Consider the following 21,948-nt stretch of genomic DNA (forward strand, 5'->3'; position numbering starts at 1 on the left):
TATTTCGTGAGATATTTGGCCCGGTCACTATCAATGGACCACCCCGTATATACTGACTAGCACCGACGGAAAATTCAGTTAGTAAATACTTTCTTCATTATTTTCGGTAATATTATAGTATATTACTCCTGTACTATACGAACTGAAATGTTGACTCACTAAGGTTAGATGTGAGTTTGCCATGCGAAATAAATTTTTAAATGAATAAATGTATAGAAGATACCGACTTGTAAAATCAGATCAGTCTTTTTGACACACCCTACACTTCGTCTGAAAACTGAAACTGGAGAGTAAAAACACAGCAGTATGTGTTAAATGGTTTCTCTGTGTGGTCGGACTGTAGCTTGTATACGGAGAGCGGTAAACGTGGCAGGAGTTATTGTTTCGAAACGCTTGAGTGCCGGACCGCGCCTGTGGGCGTCTCTTTCCCTTTCGGCGACACGGGCAGATTGGTTCATGGCGCAGAATACATTACACTCCGTAATGGATGATCTGGCAGCCTCCAAGCACCTCCCACCACTTATCCTCTGTCCCTTCCCTCGGTCGACTACACACACACACACACACACACACACACACACACACACCGCGATGAAGTTCAGTGTTTTACAGGTGCGCAAACGACCGCCAGTAACGTGACGCGGTATGAGATGAGCCGATATCCGATCCCCGATAACGCCCCACGCGGCCCGCGCGCTGTGCTAACGCCGTTACGGCAGAAGCCGCCAGCGCTGGGAGATCTCGACCGTTGGCGGCGTGCCCTGCAACAACATGGCGACGCCTGATACTGTGTGCCTTCCGCTAACATCCGAGGCCGAGAGGTCGTGACCTCAGAGATTGATTACTTGTTGCGGTTGTACGCTGCAGTCACCGCTGGCCTACAAGCATTGTTGGATCTGCCCTGCCTGATCCCTACATTCCTACCAACAGGAGGGCGCAGTGACAGAAATTGTTATCAAAGAGGGGTCAATGTCACCTAACCACATCCATTTGAACCTGCTTGCTGCTGTCGCAGCCGGCCGGTGTGGCCGTGCGGTTAAAGGCGCTTCAGTCTGGAACCGCGTGCCCGCTACGGTCGCAGGTTCGAATCCTGCCTCGGGCATGGATGTGTGTGATGTCCTTAGGTTAGTTAGGTTTAAGTAGTTCTAAGTTCTAGGGGACTGATGACCACAGATGTTAAGTCCCATAGTGCTCAGAGCCATTTTTGCTGCTGTCGCATCAGTGTTTAAGAAGGGTAGTAGGAGTAATCCATCGAACTACAGACCTATATCATTGACGTCGGTTTGCAGTAGGGTTTTGGAGCATATACTGTATTCAAACGTTATGAATCACCTCGACGGGAACGATTTATTGATACGTAATAAGCATGGTTTCAGAAATCATCATCGTTCTTGTGCAACGCAGCTAGCTCTTTATTCGCACGAAGTAATGGCCGCTATCGACAGGGGATCTCAAGTTGATTCTGTATTTCTAGATTTCCGGAAAGCTTTTGACACCGTTCCTCACAAGCGACTTCTAATCAAGCTGCGGGCCTACGGGGTATCGTCTCAGTTGTGCTACTGGATTCGTGATTTCCTGTGAGGAAGGTCGCAGTTCGTAGTAATAGACGGCAAATCATCGAGTAAAACTGAAGTGATGTCAGGTGTTCCCCAGGGAAGCGTCTTGGGACCTCTGCTGTTCCTGATCTATATAAATGACCTGGGTGACAATCTGAGCAGTTCTCTTAGGTTGTTCGCAGATGCTGCTGTAATTTACCGTCTAGCAAGGTAATCCGAAGACCAGTATCAGTTGCAAAGCGATTTAGAAAAGATTGCTGTATGGTGTGGCAGGTGGCAGTTGACGCTAAATATCGAAAAGTGTGAGGTGATCCACATGAGTTCCAAAAGAAATCCGTTGGAAGTCGATTACTCGATAAATAGTACAATTCTCAAGGCTGTCAATTAAACTAAGTACTTGGGTGTTAAAATTACGAACAACCTCAGTTGGAAAGACCACACAGATAATATTGTGGGGAAGGCGACCCAAAGGTTGCGTTTCATTGGCAGGGCACTTAGAAGATGCAATATGTCCACTAAAGAGACAGCTTACACTACACTCGTTCGTCCTCTGTTAGAATATTGCTGCGCGGTGTGGGAGCCTTACCAGGTGGGACATCGAAAGGGTGCAAAAAAGGGCAGCTCGTTTTGTATTATCACGTAATAGGGGAGAGAGTGTAGCAGATATGATACGCGAGTTTGGATGAAAGTCATTAAAGCAAAGACGTTTTTCGTCGCGGCGAGATCTATTTACGAAATTTCAGTCACAAATTTTCTCTTCCGAATGCGAAAATATTTTGTTGAGTCCAACCTACATAGGTAGGACTGATCATCGAAATAAAATAAGAGAAATCAGAGCTCGAACAGAAAGGTTTAGGTGTTCGTTTTTCCCGCGCGCTGTTCGGGAGTGGATTGGTAGGGAGATAGTATGATTATGGTTCGATGAACCCTCTGCCAAGCACTTAAATGTGAATTGCAGAGTAATCATGTAGATGTAGATGTAGATTCATTCCTTGGTCTCCCTCAAAATTTTTACCCTTCACACCTCCTCCATTGCCAAATGGACGCTTTCGTCAAGCCTGAGGTTGTGTCGTACGAGTTGATCTCTAAAACTCAAGTTGTTCCAGAAATTTCTTATCCTCAGTTCGATTCAGTGCCTCGTCATTAGTTAATCAATCTTTCCATTTAATATTCACCGTTTTCCTGTAACACTACATTTCAAAAGCACCTATTCTCGTCTACGTTTCACTTCTACACAAGGCTACACTCCAGACAAATAGCTCCGGAAAAGATTTCCTAACATCTACATTTATATTAGATGTTAATACTTTCCTCTTTTCCAGGAACGGTTTCGTTCTACAGTCAATATGCATTTTGCACCCTCTCTACTGTAGTCATCCGCAGTTATGTTGCTGCCAAAATACGTTAAGAAATCAGACACTAAAAGCAGTAGATGTATTTTGCCAATCTCATCTTTATTACCTGATTTATGTCAACTACATTCCATTATCCCGTGTTTTACTTATGTCGAAGTTCATATAACCTGTTTTCAAGCGAGTATCCGTTTTGTTTTACTGCTCTTCGAAGTCATTTGCTGTAATGTATACAGGGTGTTACAAAAAGGTACGGCCAAACTTTCAGGAAACATTACTCACACACAAATAAAGAAAAGATGTTATGTGGACATGTGTCCGGGAACGCTTAATTTCCATGTTAGAGCTCATTTTAGTTTCGTCAGTATGTTCTTCCACCTACACTGAATGGAGCATGTTATCATGATTTCATACGGGATACTCTACCTGTGCTGCTAGAACATGTGCCTTTACAAGTACGACACAACATGTGGTTCATGCACGATGGAGCTCCTGCACATTTCAGTCGAAGTGTTCGTACGCTTCTCAACAACAGATTCGGTGACCGATGGATTGTTAGGGGCTGACCAATTCCATGGCCTCCACGCTCTCCTGACCTCAACCCTCTTGACTTTCATTTATGGGGCATTTGAAAGCTCTTGTCTACGCAACCCCGCTACCAAATGTAGAGACTCTTCGTGCTCGTGTTGTGGACGGCTGTGATACAATACGCCATTCTCCAGGGCTGCAACAGCGCATCAGGGATTCCATGCGACGGAGGGTGTATGCATGTATCCTCGCTAACGGAGGACATTTTGAACATTTCCTGTAACAAAGTGTTTGAAGTCACGCTGGTACGTTCTGTTGCTGTGTGTTTCCATTCCATGATTAATGTGATTTCAAGAGAAGTAATAAAATGAGCTCTAACATGGAAAGTAAGCGTTTCCGGACACATGTCCACATAACATTTTCTTTCTTTGTATGTGAGGAATGTTTCGTGAAAGTTCGCCGTACCTTTTGGTAACACCCTGTATAGCTGATCTAATGAGTTTATTATAATTATATTTTTGCCTTTGTTTAATGTAAACTACAAACTTTTTTCTGCTATCCTGGTGAAGTATGGAATCCATCACAAGTAGCCTGAATGTCACATCAAAGCTCCTGCGATTGTTACGTTCTTATAGTGAAATGAATCAATATTCAGTGTTATGAATGTTAAAATGAATTCAGCCTGTTCATGATCGTTCTAGAATAGGTTAAGACATTTTATTACGTTGTCAGACGTTATGTATAATTCTTGGAATGAACTACGGTAAAGTGTTTTATGAGACACAACGAATACTAATTGAATGATGCATACTACGTTATATATTCAAGAAGATTATTTCAGTTGTGACTATTAAGATATTTTAACCAAGTGTTGAGATGTTTGTGAAAAAGTTCTTTAATTTTGAGAAGTGCTAGAAATCAGAAAAATATTTTTTGTAATATTACACTTCGACAACGAGTACTTACAAAAGAATATTTATCCGTTTCTATGACAGGAAGGAGATACAAGATGTCTGTTGCTGAAAAACGTACTTTGACATTACATGGGAAACAATCCAGTGGTCTATTAATGTTGAAAAATATTATTTTTAAGTATAGCTTCCAACACAGAAACAAATGATTCGCTGATTTTGTTCAGTGTCTGTTTAAACAGCATCGCTGGTTGCCTGGGTGGTGGACAAAACCAATAACGGACCAAAAAAACAATATTCATATCTTTTTAAAATTATTCCTCAAGTGAGTTGTACCTGCAGAGATTCACGACGTTAACGATATACAATCAAATTTCGTCAAGAGTCAGACGAAGTTTGGGTAGTGAAGGGACACAAGGAGAATCACGCGTATGTCCCGAATGTCTCACTGTCCCACCACTAATCTTGGGAACAATAACATGTTGGTATATTAACATTACTATAGCTGTATTCGGAACCACTTCATATTAAATTTTCTTACTCTTTTCTCGAAAGATATCCACTGAAGAGCCAAAGAAACTGGCACAGCTACCCAATATCGTGTATGGCCCCAGCGAGCACGAAAAAGTGCCACAACACGACGTGGCATGGATTCGACTAATATCTGAAGTAGTGCTGGAGGGAACTGACCATGAATCCTCCTCGGCTGTCCATGAGTCCGTAAGAGTACGAGGGGGTGGTGATCTGTTCTGAAGAGCACCTAGCAAGTCATCCCAGATGTGTTCAATAATGTTGATGTATGGGGAGTTTGGTGGCCAGCGAGAAAGTTTAAACTCAGAAGAATGTTCCTGAAGTCACTCTGTAGCAATACTGGTCGTGTGGGGTGTGGTATTGCCCTGCTAGATTTGCCCAAGTCCGTTCGAATGCGCAATGGACATGAATGGCTGCAGATCATCAGACAGGATGCTTACATACGTGTCACCTGCCAGAGTCGTATCTAGACGTATCAGGGGTCCCATAGCATTCCAATTGCAGACGCGCAACACCATTACAGAGCCTCCACCAGCTTGAACAGTTCCCTGCTGACATGTACGGTTCATGGATTAATGAGGTTGTCTCCATACCGGTACACGTCCATGCACTAGATACAATTTGAACCGAGACTCGTCCGACTTGGCAACATGTTTCCAGTCCAATATCGGTGCTGATGGGCTCAGGTGAGGCGTAAAGCTTCGTGTAGTGCAGTCATCAAGGGTACACGAGCGGGGCTTCGGCTCCGAAATCATATTCCGATGATGTTCCGTTGAATGGTTCGCACTCGGATACTTGATAATGGCCCAGCACTGAAATCTGCAGCAGTTTGCGGAAGGGTTGCACTTCTGTCACGTTGAACGATTCTCTTCAGTCGCCGTTGGTCCCGTTCTTGCAGGATCTTTTCCCGGCCATAGCGATACCGGAGATTTGATGTTTTACCGGATTCCTGATATTCACGGTACACTTGTGAAATGATCATACGGGAAAATCCGTACTTCATCGCTATATCGGAGATGCTGTCTACCATCGCTCGTGCGCTGACTATAGCACCATGTTCAAACTCTCTTAAATCTCGATAATCGGCCATTGTAGCAGCAGTAACCGATCTAACAATTGCGCCGAACGCTTGTCTTATATAGGCGTTGCCGGCTGCAGCGCCGTGTTCTGTCTGTTTACAGATCCATGTAATTGAGTACGCATGCGTATACCAGTTTCTTCGGCGCTTCAGTGTATCTATGGTATACGAAATGTTGAACTACATTGTGTGCAGGAATATTTTTCTACACGTTTCATGGATACGGGAATTTTACTTCATTGAAGCAAGCTCACCAGAAAATGTGTTAGTCACTCCCTTAAATAAGGACTCTGCTCTCTTTGTAGCGCTGTTGGTTATGTACACAGTAAAAGCAGAGGCAATAATTTGAAACGACCAATCAGTGTTTCTAGAGATATTCGGCGGGATTAACTCTTCCGTTACGAATTTTTGCTGTAGCTCGAATGATTCGTCTTTTTTGTTGTTTCTGATTGCATTAGAGCACTTCCTAAGAGCAATATCTGCATATTGTTACTTCCCAAATTGTTTATTTCTAAGCACTGAAATTTGTGAACAAAGACTTACTATTTAAACAAGTAACTATATACGTATGTTTTTGGATATGGTCCGCCTTTAGCAAAACACAATTTTGGTTTTAACCCAAACATGTTTCACTGCAGTTGCAACATCTTCAGTGGGCTTTTATTTTTCATCTGTTAAAGGTAAAGAATGTTCTTTGCTGTTTGTATATATGTAGCTATTAGTTTTTAAATCGTAATTACAGATATTTGAAAGGTTACGTATCCGTATGGGCCATCCGGTCCCAGCGGGGCTATAAAAGTCTGCGCAACTACGTCCGGTCCGCAGTATAATAGTGACTGTTGTTGCCTCTCGTGAATAATGTTGTTTCCTTTCCATTTGTTTAGGAGAAATGAGTACACAGCAGCGCTTAGGTGGCGGTATGAGATGGAAAATCGTCGGTAGGCTTGAGGCAGGACATTCCCAAGCTCAGGTTGCAAGAGAACTGGATGTGACACCAAGTATCATCTCGAACTTGTGGAAGCAGTTTAAAACTAGTAGGACAGTGACCAGACCTTCCAAAGGCACTCCTGAATCGCTTGTTAACAATATGTCCATTTTCACAATATTTGAGACTAGTGCGGGTGCCATTTCGGACTTCCATTATTATAAAACAAAATATGTTCTGGATGAAATCTGAGCACGAGATTCTTCTACAAACCTAGCAGCGTTGCCAATTTATGCGTCTCGTCTTTATGAAATGATCCCATTACTACTTCTTGAGAGTTTGTTGAATGCAGATTAATGGGTCTCAGAGCGATAAAGATGAGACTGCGAAACTGGCGGACGATTTTGACCAGTAACGTAGCGATTGCGCAATGGACAACATAAACAACATGATGACTTTACATCATACCATTAGCGATATTTTGAGACATAAAGAACGCACCAGGTTTTGCTTAATAGAACGGGAAACAAAACAAAAAAAATGCGTATCATAATTATTGCGATAAGTGTATCCATGTTATAAATTAAAGCACCGCTCCCGCACTCACCCCCTCGTCCCACACGTCGCAGTTTTAACTGCATGTGAAGGTTAATGGCAGTAATCACCGTAGGGATTTTCATGCGTTTTTCAGTAATAGAAAAACTAAGTTACGAGGAAGGTTTGTGTGTAAAATTTATTACCGCTACCCGAGACGAGTCGGGCGGCAGTAGATACTTGTGTGATGCTGGGGCAGGTCGCTTGTCGCGTGTTATGAAGAGAAACATATCTTGGACGTGAAACGGATTCAGTATCGCAAAAACAAGTTCTGCGGCTGTAACGGTCATTGCGACGCGGAGTATGAAATAAAAATAAAGTTTGTTTTCGTAAATAAGTCTAGGTTTTACCACAATATAGACTTTCACTTTTCAACTGAAGTGGAGACTGCGATAAATACTTTCAAATAGAAGTAGTTTTGAGTAATTAATGGAAATCTGTTTGACAAAGAATAGGCGCTGGAAAGAAACCGAATACAGCATTGTAAAGGCGGCTGTACAGCTGAAGTACAAGCCACAATATACAGTGCAAACTAAAAAATATTATTTATCGTAAGGAAATCTAAGCCAGTATCGTAAAATACCCTTCAGCTATATAGTTGAAGTAGAGAGTGAGATTTGTAGTTAGAAATGTGAGTGTGATTCAGTAATAGATCAAAATGGTTATCTAAAATACTTTAGCTACTTATTGAAAACAAAACGACTTGAATGTTATAAAAATTCGTTACAGCTTTATTGTGGACCTTGATCAAAGCTATGAATTGAAGAAAACATGGTAAGGAAGAAAAGACCGATAAATCGACTAAATATTACTACTCGTTATATAAGTACAGAGAACTGCAACTAGTCACTCTCTAGAAATAGTTATTTAATTTATGAACCAGTTTTCTAACCTTTCAGACTCATCTTCAGATGGTGCACAGGAGGTTACATATATACTTCAAAGCGTAACACTGGTTGCTGGCCCTGTGACAAGAAGAAGAGACATGCTTCACCACAGAGTCAGCAACCAGGCATTACCCTTTGGGTTTTTGAAAAAGAACTCCCTAGTTTTAAGTATAATGGGGAAATTAATGAAAAATTCCATCGATGAGTACATATTAACTTTCGTTTAATGTTAGTAGATGTCAACGTGGGATGCATTTGTCGCCCTGCACACGTCGAGACGATATTCCACTTCTCGCCACGTATTCTCCAACATTTCAGGTGTAAGTGTCCCAACCGCCGCGAAGATTCTTTTCCGTAAATGACTGATGTCTCTGATCTTTTCGCTGCAGACGACATTTTTTATGTGGCCCCAAAAGGAAACGTCCGGTGGGGTTAAGTCTGGGCTTTTTGGTGGCCAAGGTATTGGGCGAACCCTGCCTATCCACGTTCCAGGAAAGCGAGTGTCAAGAGCCGCGCGCACATGGTTACTGTAGTGAGGTGGGGAACCATTTTGTTGGAAAAACACGAGCCCCTTTTCCGTCTCAATATCGTCTATTTGAGGAAAGACGTACTCTGTCAACGTGTCACAGTAAACGCCCCCGTTTATTGTTTATGCTACAAAAACGAGAGGACCAATCACATGATCTTCCATCAAACCGCACCAGACATTAACTTTGGGAGAGTCAAGTTGATGCTGAATAACTGACCCAGTTTTCACAAGCCAAATAACACACTGCACTTTCTGTTGCGGAGTACACATTGTTGCTGAGTTGCTCTGCAAGCACGCCTGGAGCGAACTGAGCAAACAGAGGAAAGAAGCAGCACTGGTGGCGTCTTAAGGTGAAGCAGACCTTCCAACAGCAGGGGAGACAAACTTGGAGAGTTGATGAATCAAACACCACAAACTAGAATTGTGTATGTTACTTTGTACAGATTCAAGGGCACATGAAAACTATGGAGTTATTTTTCAAACACACTGTAGATAAGTAACCTCCTATGTACCATCTGAAGATGAGCCTGAAAATGTTGGAAAACCGGTTCCGTAATAAATAAGTATTTCAAAAAAGTGACTAGTGATGTTTTATGTATTTATATTGAATAAACAATCACGGATTCTTGAACATCCGTAATGGATAAGCTTAGTTATAGTTTGTATTTCCTCCGAAACCCGTTTTGTTTCTTGTAACTAACAGAGATTAAAAATATATCCAGAATGAGATTTTCACTCTGCAGCCGAGTGTGCGCTGATATGAAACTTTCTGGCAGATTAAAACTCTGTGCCGGACCGAGACTCGACCTCGGGACCTTTGCCTTTCGCGGGCAAGTGCTCTACCAACTGAGCTACCCAAGCACGACTGACGCCCCGTCCTCACAGCTCAGTTGGTAGAGCACTTGCCCGCGAAAGGCACAGGTCCCGAGTTCGAGTCTCGGTCCGGCACAGAGTTTTAATCTGCCAGAAAGTTTCATTAAAAATATAATTTCTCTTAAAAAAAATTCAAAATGCGCGCCGAGAAGTGACGTCACAGTAACCATTACCATTACAGTACTGGTCAAAGCCGACGGTTAGTATCGCAAATACCTCTTGAACTGGGTCAGAGTGAAAGCTGTGTCGTGGTATTTTGCGGCCCACAACAGCATGCAGAACTCGCGTGGACTGTTTGAAGGTCCTTGCGCTATGAAACACGGAGTGGAAAGAGGCTTATGTGATTTGACAAGTACGGGTGCTCACCTCCGTTTCAGGTAGTTGACATTGGAGGTGAAGGACTGCTTGAAGCTGGTGAAGGAAATGTTGGCGGCTGTGTGTGGCCTGCAGGAGTGGAAGCAGCCCTGGCTGGCGATGGCCTCGCGGTGGCGCAGCTACGGCGGCTGGGCGCTCGCGAGTCTGCTGCAGGTCCTGCTGCGCTGTCGCGGCTGTCTGCCGTCAGGCCGTCTGAAACACAGCGCAACACACACCCTGAGCTATCAGCTGGCTGCTGTGGCGGATCTAAGTTTTAATTGTCATCACGGCAGTTGGGTGGCCTTAACTACACTACTGGTCATTAAAATTGCTACACAACGACGATGACGTTCTACAGACGCGAAATTTAACCGACAGGAAGAATATGCTGTGATGTGCAAATGATTAGCTTTTCAGAGCATTCACACAAGGTTTGCGCCGGTGGCGACACCTACAACGTGCTGACATGAGGAAAGTTTCCAACCGATTTCTCATACACAAACAGCAGTTGACCGGCGTTGCCTGGTGAAACGTTGTTGTGATGCCTCGTGTAAGGAGGAGAAATGCGTACCATCACGTTTCCGACTTTGATAAAGGTCGGACTGTAGCCTATCGCGATTGTGGTTTATCGTATCGCGACATTGCTGCTCGCGTTCGTCGAGATCCAATTACTGTTAACAGAATATGGAATCGGTGGATTCAAGAGGGTAATGCGGAACGCCGTGCTGGATCCCAACGGCCTCGTGTCACCAGCAGTCGAGATGACAGGCACCTTATCCGCATGGCTGTAACTGATCGTGCAGCCACGTCTCGATCCCTGAGTCAACAAATGGGGACGTTTGCAAGACAACAACCATCTACACGAACAGTTCGACGACGTTTGCAGCTGCATGGACTATCAGCTCGGAGACCATGGCTGCGGTTACCCTTGACGCTGCATCACAGACAGGAGCGCCTGCGATGGTGTAATCAACAACGAACCTGGGTGCACGAATGGCAAAACGTCAATTTTTTGGAGGAATCCAGGTTCTGTTTACAGCATCGTGATGATCGCATCCGTGTTTGGCGACATCGCGGTGAACGCACATTGGAAGCGTGTATTCGTCATCGCCATACTGGCGTATCATCCAGCGTGATGATATGAGGTGCCATTGGTTACACGTCTCGGTCACCTCTTGCTTGCATTGACAGCACTTTCAACAGTGGAAGATGTGTTACGAGCCGTGGCTCTACCCTTCATTCGATCCTTGGGAAACCCTACATTTCAGCAGGATAATGCACGACCGCATTCTCCAGATCTCTCACCAATTGGAAACGTCTGGTCAATGGTGGCCGAGCAACTGGCTCGTCACAATACGCCAGTCACTACTCTTGATGAACTGTGGTATCGTGTTGAAGCTGCATGGGCAGCTGCACCTGTACACGCCATCCAATCTTTGTTTGACTCAATGCCCAGGCGTATCAAGGCCGTTATTACGGCCAGAGGTGGTTGTTCTGGGTACTGATTTCTTAGGATCTATGCACCCAAACTGCGTGAAAATGTAATTAAATGTCAGTTCTAGTATAACATATTTGTCCAATGAATACCCGTTTATCATTTGCATTTCTTCTTGGTGTAGAAATTTTAATGGCCAGTAGTGTAATTGTGCTACCAGCTGGATTAGTCATCGAGAAAATTTGGAGAACTGAAATATATGTTACACCAGCGGCCTTGCCGCAGTGGTAACATCAGTTCCCGTCAGATCACGGAAGTTAAGCGCTGTCGGGCTGGGCTAGCGATTAGTTGGGTGACTATCCGGTCTGCCTAGTTCTGTTGGCATGCGGGGTGCACTCAGCCCTTGTGAGGCAAACCGAGGAGCTACTTGATTGAGAAGTAGCGGCTCCGGTTTCGTAAACTGACATACGTCCGGGAGAGCGGCGTGCTGACCACATGCCCCTCCAAATACGAATCCAGTGACGCCTTTGGGCTGAGGATGACACGGCTGCCGGTCGGTCCCGTTGCGCCTTCCAAGGCCTGTTCGGACGGAGTTTAAAAACATATGTTATGTTATGTTAAGCAGGGACCTAGAAACGGCGGAGAGGCTCCGTCCTTGCTGCAGCCGCAGTAGTCGGCACTGCTCACGACGACTACCGCAGTCCACTTCACCCCTCCGCTGCCCCGGTGGTCCCCCCCAGGGAACATCTTCCACCAGACGAGTGTAACCCCTATGTTTGCCTGGTAGAGTAATGGTGGTGTACTGGTACGTGGAGTACTTGCTTGCGCAGCAATCGCCGACATAGTGTAGCTGAGGCGGAATAAGGGGAACCAGTCCGCATTTGCCGAGGCAGATGGAAAACCGCCTAGAAACCATCCACAGACTGGTCGGCTCACCGGACCTCGAGACAAATCCGCCGGGCGGAATCGTGCCGGGGACCGGCGCTCCGTCCCGCCCGGAAAGCCGTGGGTTAGACCACACGGACGGCCAACCGGAAGGGCAAAATATATGTTACTATGAGGTTTTCCTATAAGTCTTTTTTAATGTACGAGGGGCATTGAATGATTACAGAGACAAATTGGTCTGGAGAAAAAAGCGTTTACTTTTACAAAAAGCCGGCCGGTGTAACCTAGTGTTTCTATGCGCTTCAGTCTGGAACCGTGCGACTGCTCCGGTCGCAGGTTCGAATTCTGCCTCGGGCATGGATCTGTGTGATGTCCTTAGGCTAGTTAGGTTTAAGTAGTTCTAAGTTCTAGGGGACTGATGGCCTCAGATGATAAGTCCCATAGTGCTCAGAGCCATTTGAACCATTTTTATTACAAAAAAAAACTTTTTATATTTTTCAACGTAATCCCCTTGAACGCTTATGCACTTGTTCCAACGGGCTACTAGCTTTTTTTATTCAGGCTGCAAAGAACTCTTTATCTTGATGTTTGAACCTATTTCACACAAACGTTTTCACGTCCTCGTTCTCCTGGATTCTCTTCCCACGTTATGCCTCCTTTAGTGCAACCAAACAAATGGAAATCACCAGATGCTAAATCAGAACTGTAATGGGGATGAGGCAGTGCTTCCCACCCCATTTTGTCGATGGTTTCACTGGTTAGTTGAGCAATATTAGGACGTGAGTTGTCTTGCTGGAGAATCACAGCTCTCCTCTGAGATCCACAACGTCTCTCTGATGGTTGGCTTCACCTTGTTTAAAAGCAAATCCGAGAAGTATTGGCTGCTCATTGTACCCTGCGTTTCGAGATAATAGCAAAAAACTGGACCTTCAGCATCCCGAAACACCGTCAACATGATTTTTCCTGCTGGTGCTTGGGGTTTGAATTTTTTCATGACAGGTGAGCTGGTGTGCTTCTACTCCATGCTTTGTATTTTTGATTCTGGCCTATAATAGTGAACACACGTTTCATCACAAGTTAAAATTTTGTTGAGGAAGTGCTCACCTCCTTCAAATGGTTCAAATGGCTCTAAGCTCTATGGGACTCAACATCTGAGGTCATCAGTCCCCTAGACTTAGTACTACTTAAACCTAACTAACGTAAGGACATCAAACACATCCATGCCCGAGGCAGGATTCGAACATGCGACCGTAGCAGCAGCACGGTTCCGGACTGAAGTTCCTAGAACCTCTCGGTCACAGGGGCCGGCATTTCCCTTCACAACGTTCCTTTAGCTCTGTGCACACTCTCAACCTTGTTTCCTTGTGTAGCCAACACCTTTGGGACCCATCTTGCACAAGTTTTGCGGTACTTCAGCTTGTTACAGAAAATGTTATGAACTGAACCAGTACAACTTGAACCTTGTCAACGATCATTTCCATAGTCACACAGCGGTCGGCACGAATAATGCCACCAATTAGATTTTCAAGTGAGGCAGATGAAATTGCAAATGGTCGGCCAGAACGGTGTTCGTCAGCCACTGAGTCGCGGCCGTTTTTGAACTTGTAAAAATTTACACGATTCATACAACCTTCACCATAAACTTGAGACATTATACAGTATGTATTCATTAGTTTCTCTCCTTCAGCAAGTAAAAAACGAATAACAGAACGTCGTTCAACTAATGTGTACGTTTCAACCCGACTCGCCATCTGTAAATGTATTTTTGAGGTTATAAACAGAACAGTGTTGATACATCAGCTGATCAGAGCTCATCCCAGTGATGTCAACCTAAAGCCATAAAAGTACCAAACTTGCTTTCTAACAGTTTTTTCCCCAGACGAAATTGTCTCTTTAATTACTGAATGACCCCCGAACGTTGGGTGCTGTGAGTTTTGCCGCCAGCACGAGCACAGCGAGCGGCCAAAGATGGTGCAGGCTACGCTCATCACCAGCAGTAGCAATCTGCTGTAAAGATTACATCTAAGAGGAGCTTGCGGCAGAAACAAGAGCCGATGGCTGAAGAATATAATGAACTAATTGTTTAAAGTACGTTTGTTTGCTAAATGATTCCGAGGTTGGATAAACAAGGGGTTAATAGTCAATGGAGTACTGGACTTTGAGCAACGCGTTTGAAAATCAGGTCTTGTACTGGGCAGTGGATTTATGGCAGAGAAGACTCTGGTGAGCTGTGGTATCGATAGTCTCAGTTTAACTGCTCAGTTACGTCTATTCACAGGAATAGTTTCTGAAAAAGTTTAAAGTTGTACGTAGTGGATTTTGCTATGTCGAAGGTTAATACTGACTACCAGTGTTTGTTATACCGCGCACTGAATTCTGATAGTTGTTGTTAAGTGACAATCAAAATATGATCTCTGTAGGTGATTGTAGGTTTGACAGGTTGTAAGAATTGATTGATAGTCTACTACGATGTGTAGTACATGCTGTACCTGAACCAGCCATTGATAACTGGTGCTTAGTTTGCACTGCAATCGGACGCCGTACTGATTTGTTCTGTGCATATTAACTAGTTTAAGTGTTTGTGCACCCAAGGATAATATGTATGTTCGTGATATATATATATATATATATATATATATATATATATATATATATATATATATATATATATATATATACCGGGTGATCAAGAAGTCAGTATAAATTTGATAACTGAATAAATCACGGAATAATGTAGATAGAGAAGTACAAATTGACACACATGCTTGGAATGACATGGGGTTTTATTAGAGCCAAAAAAATACAAAAGTTCAAAAAATGTCAGACAGATGGCGCTTCATTTGATCACAATAGCAATAATTAGCGTAACAAAGTAAGACAAAGCAAAGATGATGTTCTTTACAAGAAATTCTCAATATGTCCACCATCATTGCTCAACAATAGCTGTAGTCGAGGAATAATGTTGTGAACAGCACTGTAAAGCGTGTCCGGAGTTATGGTGAAGCATTGGCGTCGGATGTTGTCTTTCAGCATCCCTAGAGATGTCGGTCGATCACGATACACTTGTGACTTCAGGTAACTCCAAAGACAATAATCGCAGAGACTGAGGTCTGGGGACCTGGGAGGCCAAGCTCCTTTTATATATGATTGTCAAGCGCAGTCACTGACGTTTTGCTGTCCAGCGCCATCTGTCGGACATTTTGTGAACTTTTTTTTTTTTGTTCTAATAAAACCCCAAGTCATTCCAAGCATGTGTGTCAGTTTTTACCTCTCTATCTACATTATTCCGTGGTTTATTAAGTTTTCAAATTTATACTGACTTTTTGATCACACGGTATGTGTAGTTCTGGTTAGCACACTCCTCTGGCTAGTGATTGTGATTTTAATGGCTGTACCGGACCCACTGACGTAATAGTATGACTGCCATAGCAGTGGATATGTGTACTTAGGATTCTTACTGAGCAGACAGCTCAAATTTATTGAATTAATTTACAAGCAGGCACTAGTACTCGTCATAGCGGAAGTCTAAAATTGTGGTTGTACAGTGGAACCTGCCTGTTAATTGTTCAGATTTTCCCAGTACAGTAATAGACAAACCGTACTAAACTGGTACTATTCGTGTAAACGCACGACAATGCTACTATTACTGCTATAGTGTGTCCGCGAAGACCCATCACCTGAAGAGGCCGCATTAGGGGGACCTATATAAGTAAAGGCCAAAGGTGAGGGTGAAACGTAAGCATTTTCTTTTATTGTTTTCTGATTTGCCATCGTTTCACGTGGGATAATTATTGTTGCGCCTCATTTACTTGTCTCGTCGTTGTGGTACTGAAATAGCTCAATAAAGCCTAGTGGTTGGGAATAAGCTTTGAGTCCACACATTTTGATTAGAACTAAATTTAACTCCCCTTTAACATTGATTGAAGCCTCCAAGACACGAAAAGAAATAACTTATAATTTTAAAGAAACAGAAATAAAGGAAAAGAAAGAATACACTAACTAAAAGAAAACCTTCTTATTAGCGTTAATTGCCTGAATTTTCGCATTGTGATCATTTCGCGAGAGGTGTGTAGGAGTAAGTAAGGGTAGTATGTTGTCCGACTCTTCCACGAACGTACTCTCCCAGAATTTCGACAGGAAAATTTCCCGTGATGCACAAAGCCTCTTTTGCAGCGTCCGTCATTGAAGTTTGTTGACCATCTGCAAATTGTGACGCGTCAGCTAAACCATCCCGTGACGAAACGAGCCGCTCCGAGTTGAATCTTCGCTATCTCTTCTATTAATCCAACCTGGTAAGGGTCCCGGAAAGAGTACTCAGCCCGTCGAACATTCTCTGCAGACCACTTCTATCATGGATGAAGTACATTTCCTTAACCTACTTCCTACGAATCTCAGCTTGATATCTTCCTTTCTCTACGCTTTGTTTATGTGGTTATGTAGTCATTTGACTTTCAGTCGCTACGAGTAGTTACTCCTATAATTTTATGGCAGGTATTATTTCCAATAATTTCTCGCCAATATTGTAATCGTACAGTAGTGATCTCTTCGCCTATTTTGTGCGATAGGTTACATTTATTTACTTTCTGGGTAAACTGCTAGTTCCTGCACCAATCATCAATTCTCTGCTGGTCATCTTGCAGTTCGATGAGCCTCGTCATCTGTTAACAGGCTCATGGAGCTTACGACGCTATCCACTCGATCTTTTACATTTACTGTAAAGAGTAATGTACCTCTTGCACTTACTTTGTGCATCCCTGAAATTACCTCCACAACTGTCGATGTGCTGAGTTCTACGTGCAGGGAAGATCTGGATTCAGTGTCAACCCTGGTCCGATATGCACGACTGTACGCTACGGTCGCAGGTTCGAATCCTGCCTCGGGCATGGATGTGTGTGATGTCCTTAGGTTAGTTAGGTTTAAGTAGTTCTAAGTTCATGATGACTCATGACCGCAGACGTTAAGTGCTTAGAGCCATTTGAACCATTTGTACATCACACCTACCGACTTCCGTCTTATTCGGATAATTTCTTCATCGTTCGTCGTTTTTTTTGTCGTATAGTGTACAAAGCTAGCTGTCTTTCCTTGGACTTTTGCGATGTCATCCATCAATCTCATTTGTTAAGGAGGTAAGACGTCAAACTAGTCGACATGGAGAGGGAGAGGCACCACAGGACATTTTGATTTCCACTGTCTGCACTTTTACAAATTAATTCATATAACTTTGTCAGGAAGACCAGGAAGGATTCAGGTTTCCGAATCAAAATAGTGCAAGTTCAAAAACATAACAAAATAATATTTTTACATGTGAAATTTCATCATTTCTTAATTTACTATTCGCTGCATTTTTGCTATAGGTACATATTTGTTCATAAGTAAGAGAGATTCTTCGATGAATTTTGCACAGCATACAAACCATACTTACAGGTGTATGAAACTCTAGAATTTTCCAAATATATTAGAAACGATTGTAAAAATCGATATAATTAACTATAAAATTTGAGGTTTTTCTAAACTTGAAGTTTAAAATGCAACAGCTTATTTATTTTTTCATAAATTAAGTAAATTCTAGAGTTTCATACACCTGTAAGTATGGTTTGTATGCTTTGCGAAATTCATCGAAGAATCTCTCTTACGTTTACCTATAGCAACAAATGCAGCCAATAGTAAATGAAAAAATGATGAAATTTTACATGTTAAAAAATTATTATATTATGTTTTTGACTTCCATTGCTATGACTGTTAAACCTGAATCCTTCCTTGTCTTTCTGACGAAGTTCTTTGAATTTATTTGTAAAAGCACAGACTGTGGAAATTAAAATGTCCTGTGGTGTCTCTCCTGCTCCAAGTCGGGCCGTTTGTCGTTCTACCCCCTTAAGGACCCAAAACGTTACAAAAATGCTCTAGCGGAGGACGAACAAGCGTTACTACTCCCAGTGCTTCACAGAGAGATAGCCTGCCACTTCGTGCATAGACTCAGTGGAAACATCTGAGACTGACCACTGCGTTATATGATGGAGGGTTGTTGCCGCACAATTCCAACAATACAACAAGGATCGTTGCAGCGTTGTTCCTCTTCAAACTGAGAAAAGGAACTGCTGCGTATCTTGCAAATTACGGCTGGGGTTCACTATTCTGTCTTGGCTTCTATGGAAGCGTCCTGCGGTACAGTGGCGCGGGTATTTCGTTGTGTGGCAGGGCAGCGGACATGTAAGAACAAAGTCACAGAAAATTTATTACGTAACTTTATATTTTTCGAGGTGGTTATTAAAACTTCACGAAATGGTTCAAATGGCTGTGAGCACTATGGGACTTACCATCTGAGGTCATCAGTCCCCTAGAACTTAGAACTACTTAAACCTAACTAACCTTAGGACATCACACGCATCCATGCCAGAGGCAGGATTCGAACCTACGACCGTAGCGGTCACGCGATTCCAGACTGAAGCGCCTAGAACCGCTCGGTCAGTTTCATTATTAATTCTCTGCTAATGTGTTCGGCTGTTGGCAAAACTTTACGAGTACCCCAGGAAGTGCTGGTGTTCTAGCGACAGAGGTAGAGGTCTGCCCTGCCGCACGTGGCAGCACTTGTTGCTCGGTGCGTTATTACGCAGACACGGGAGCCGCGCTATGGCCGCGGGCTTTGCGGCCCCCCGCCGAGCCCCATCAGCCGGGATAACGAGTGCCGAACACCTGCTTGTTAGCGGCGCCAGTTCCCGGCCAGATAAATAACCCCAGCATCGGCGCCGGCGCCGCGTCCCGTTGCGCTGCGGCGTGGGCGGCCGGCACTGTTACGTCGCTAACCGGGCGACCCTCGCAGGGGGTTCCCCGGATGAAGTTACGGTCCACTTCTCTGCGGATGGGTGCGTTAATGAAATACAAGAAAAACAGGAAATTGTCGCCTCAATTACAAACGTAATTTAGTAAAGAAACTTCCTCCTGTCTGCAGATGTTACCACTTACGTCACAACAGCAATGATCGATCCTCTGAATCTCTGCGGATGGGTACGTTAATTAAATACAAGAAAAACAGAAAACTGCCGCCTCACTTACAAACGTATTTAATAAAGGAACTTCTTTCTGTCTTCAGATGATAACACTTAACTTACGTCACAACAGCAATGATCTATCCCCTGATAAAAAAAAGACGAAGCTACATCACCCACCCATTTTGAAATGGAATGCAGGTTGAGAACAAAATGCACTTACAAAATTTTAGAACCTGTTGAAAGTTGTAACAGCAGTCCACTTCCAGCTGTGCATTATCTTTACACTCCAAGCAGGCCGAAATGGAGTCTTCAAATTTGCGATTTTTGTTACATGAAAGCAGCATTTACGTAACTTCCATGTGCAAACAATGAGAGAGCCGGCAGGGGCGGCCATGCGGTTCTAGGCGCTTCAGTCTGGAGCCGCGTGACCGCTACGGTCGCAGGTTCGAATCCACCCTCGGGTATGGATGTGTGTGATGTCCTTAGGTTAGTTAGGTGTAAGTAGTTCTAAGTTCTAGGGGACTGATGACCACAGATGTTAAGTCCCATAGTGCTCAGAGCCATTTCAACCATTTTTGAACCAAACAATGAGATAGTGTAAGTTCGTAGTTAGGGTTGTAAGACTACCGTAGGTTACCGTAGACACCGGCCGCGGTGGCGGAGCGGTTCTAAGCCCTTCAGTCTGGAGCCGCGCTGCTGCTGCGGTCGCAGGTTCGAATCCTGCCTCGGGCATGGATGTGTGTGATGTCCTTAGGTTAGTTAGGTTTAAGTAGTTCTACATCTAGGGGACTGATGACCTCAGATGTTAAATTCCCATACAGCTTAGAGCCATTTGAACCATTTTTTTACCGTAGACTAAAATAAGTAAGCGTCGCTTTGGTCATTTAATCTGGTACCTGCCTAACCAGTACGTTATGTGTCTTGCATACCTATTGGGTCTTATCTCATAATGAACTCTTTCTTTATGTATGGGATTGCTATCTTACTAGATTCCACGAAAAACCAGAAGCGGTGAACCGTCTAGAAACTGAGTGAGGATATATAATGGGCTGGCTATTCCATAAAACATTGTCGTTCTTCACAGCTATCTTCCTGTCTGTTACTCAATAATAAACAGTATTTATAGCAAAATTGATATTGTCAATGTTTAATTCAAGTTTTATTTGAAAATTTTTGGTTTACTGCATGAAACCGACAGCTGTAGAAGTAAAAATAAAGGGAACAATACAGATTTATCTTACAGTGCCAGAAAACGCAATTGCCTCAAAGAAAACGGTAAAATAAAGGAAACCACTAAACAACAATATGTCGGACATCGCTTCAGTACTTCGTCCAACATGTTTCTGTTATTCATAAATAACTTTTGCATTTATCAGTAATAATAGGTAACTCTTGCCTTTGATCACGACGAAGAACGTTCTATTTAGAACAAAATGACAACAATATTAGATATGTCTTTTTATATTTGTGCATTTATCCTGTACTTGCATCAAAGTAACTGCTTTGGTTACATAAAAGCGGAGAAGTTACGAGGTCAACGAACTCTTATTAGTTATAAAATGCAGTTTTCTACGCCATTTATGTTGCGTAACAAAACTACCGAACCATAGTTTTGCCAGAGTCATATCTGTTCGTATGCTTACAGGATCTGTGTCAGTTTCAATTAAATCGTTTCGAGTGTTGCCTTCGACATTATAAAACATGAAAACAATTAGGTGACCAACATTTCAATAGGTTTTGTAGCGGTCCTCTTTAGCGTATGGACTTCTACAGAGGGCCACACTGCAGTTCTAACAGCAGAAAAGTGCGAAACTGAGACAGTAATTGAAAAGACGGTGCGAAAGATTGGTAGTCTGTCCCCGTGTTACTCAGTCTGTACATAGAGCTAGCAATAAAGAAAACCAAGGAGTAATTGAAAAATCAAAATTAACACACAGGGAGCAGAAATAAAAACTAAGGTTTGGCAATAAAATTGTGAAAACAGGAACGATTTCGTATCTGTTACGACTTCGTATACATCACAGGACGAGGCGTCTTCTGCATAAAAAGTCCCATAGAGTCCTCAAGTTTGAAGATGAATATTAGGTAACAGGAAAAGGCATTTACGAAGCTTATAACATGTTGAAACTTGTTTAACAGCGACACATATTCTTACTCTGTAAACAGACCGAGATGAATTCTTTAAACTTTACATTACTATAGCATGAAAGGGATGGTTATGAAACTCTCATTTGCAAACAATAAGATATGTACTTGCTCCAAAACCAGACTGAAGAGTCGAAGGATATAAAAAGGAGACTTTGTTTGAGAAGGAGCGAGTCTGCTCATAGAGCAAGAGATAAAGGTAACCAAGGTGAAATTGAGAAACCAAAGCTAATGTAATTTTAGAATAAATAAAACTTTCAGGTATTTTTGGACTTCAGTTGTTTCATTTGAGGCATTTATATGTTTTTCTTCGTTCGTCATTTATATTGAATATTTCATCTGTTATCGGTGGATTTATTCTTGACCTTTAAGGGCCTTT

The 21,948-nt window shown here is 43.1% G+C and overlaps 1 long non-coding RNA gene across 1 annotated transcript in view; it reads right to left on the bottom strand.

Moving 5' to 3' along the window:
• LOC124709147 overlaps positions 1-21,948 on the bottom strand; it is a 377,492-nt gene that overhangs the window by 108,670 nt on the left and 246,874 nt on the right. The window contains exon 2 of the long non-coding RNA XR_007005393.1: positions 10,131-10,331. This is a non-coding gene — a long non-coding RNA (uncharacterized LOC124709147). The remainder of the gene's footprint in view (positions 1-10,130; positions 10,332-21,948) is intronic.

This window comes from Schistocerca piceifrons, chromosome 7 (assembly GCF_021461385.2).
Source record: "Schistocerca piceifrons isolate TAMUIC-IGC-003096 chromosome 7, iqSchPice1.1, whole genome shotgun sequence".
Taxonomy (NCBI): Eukaryota; Metazoa; Arthropoda; class Insecta; order Orthoptera; family Acrididae; genus Schistocerca; species Schistocerca piceifrons.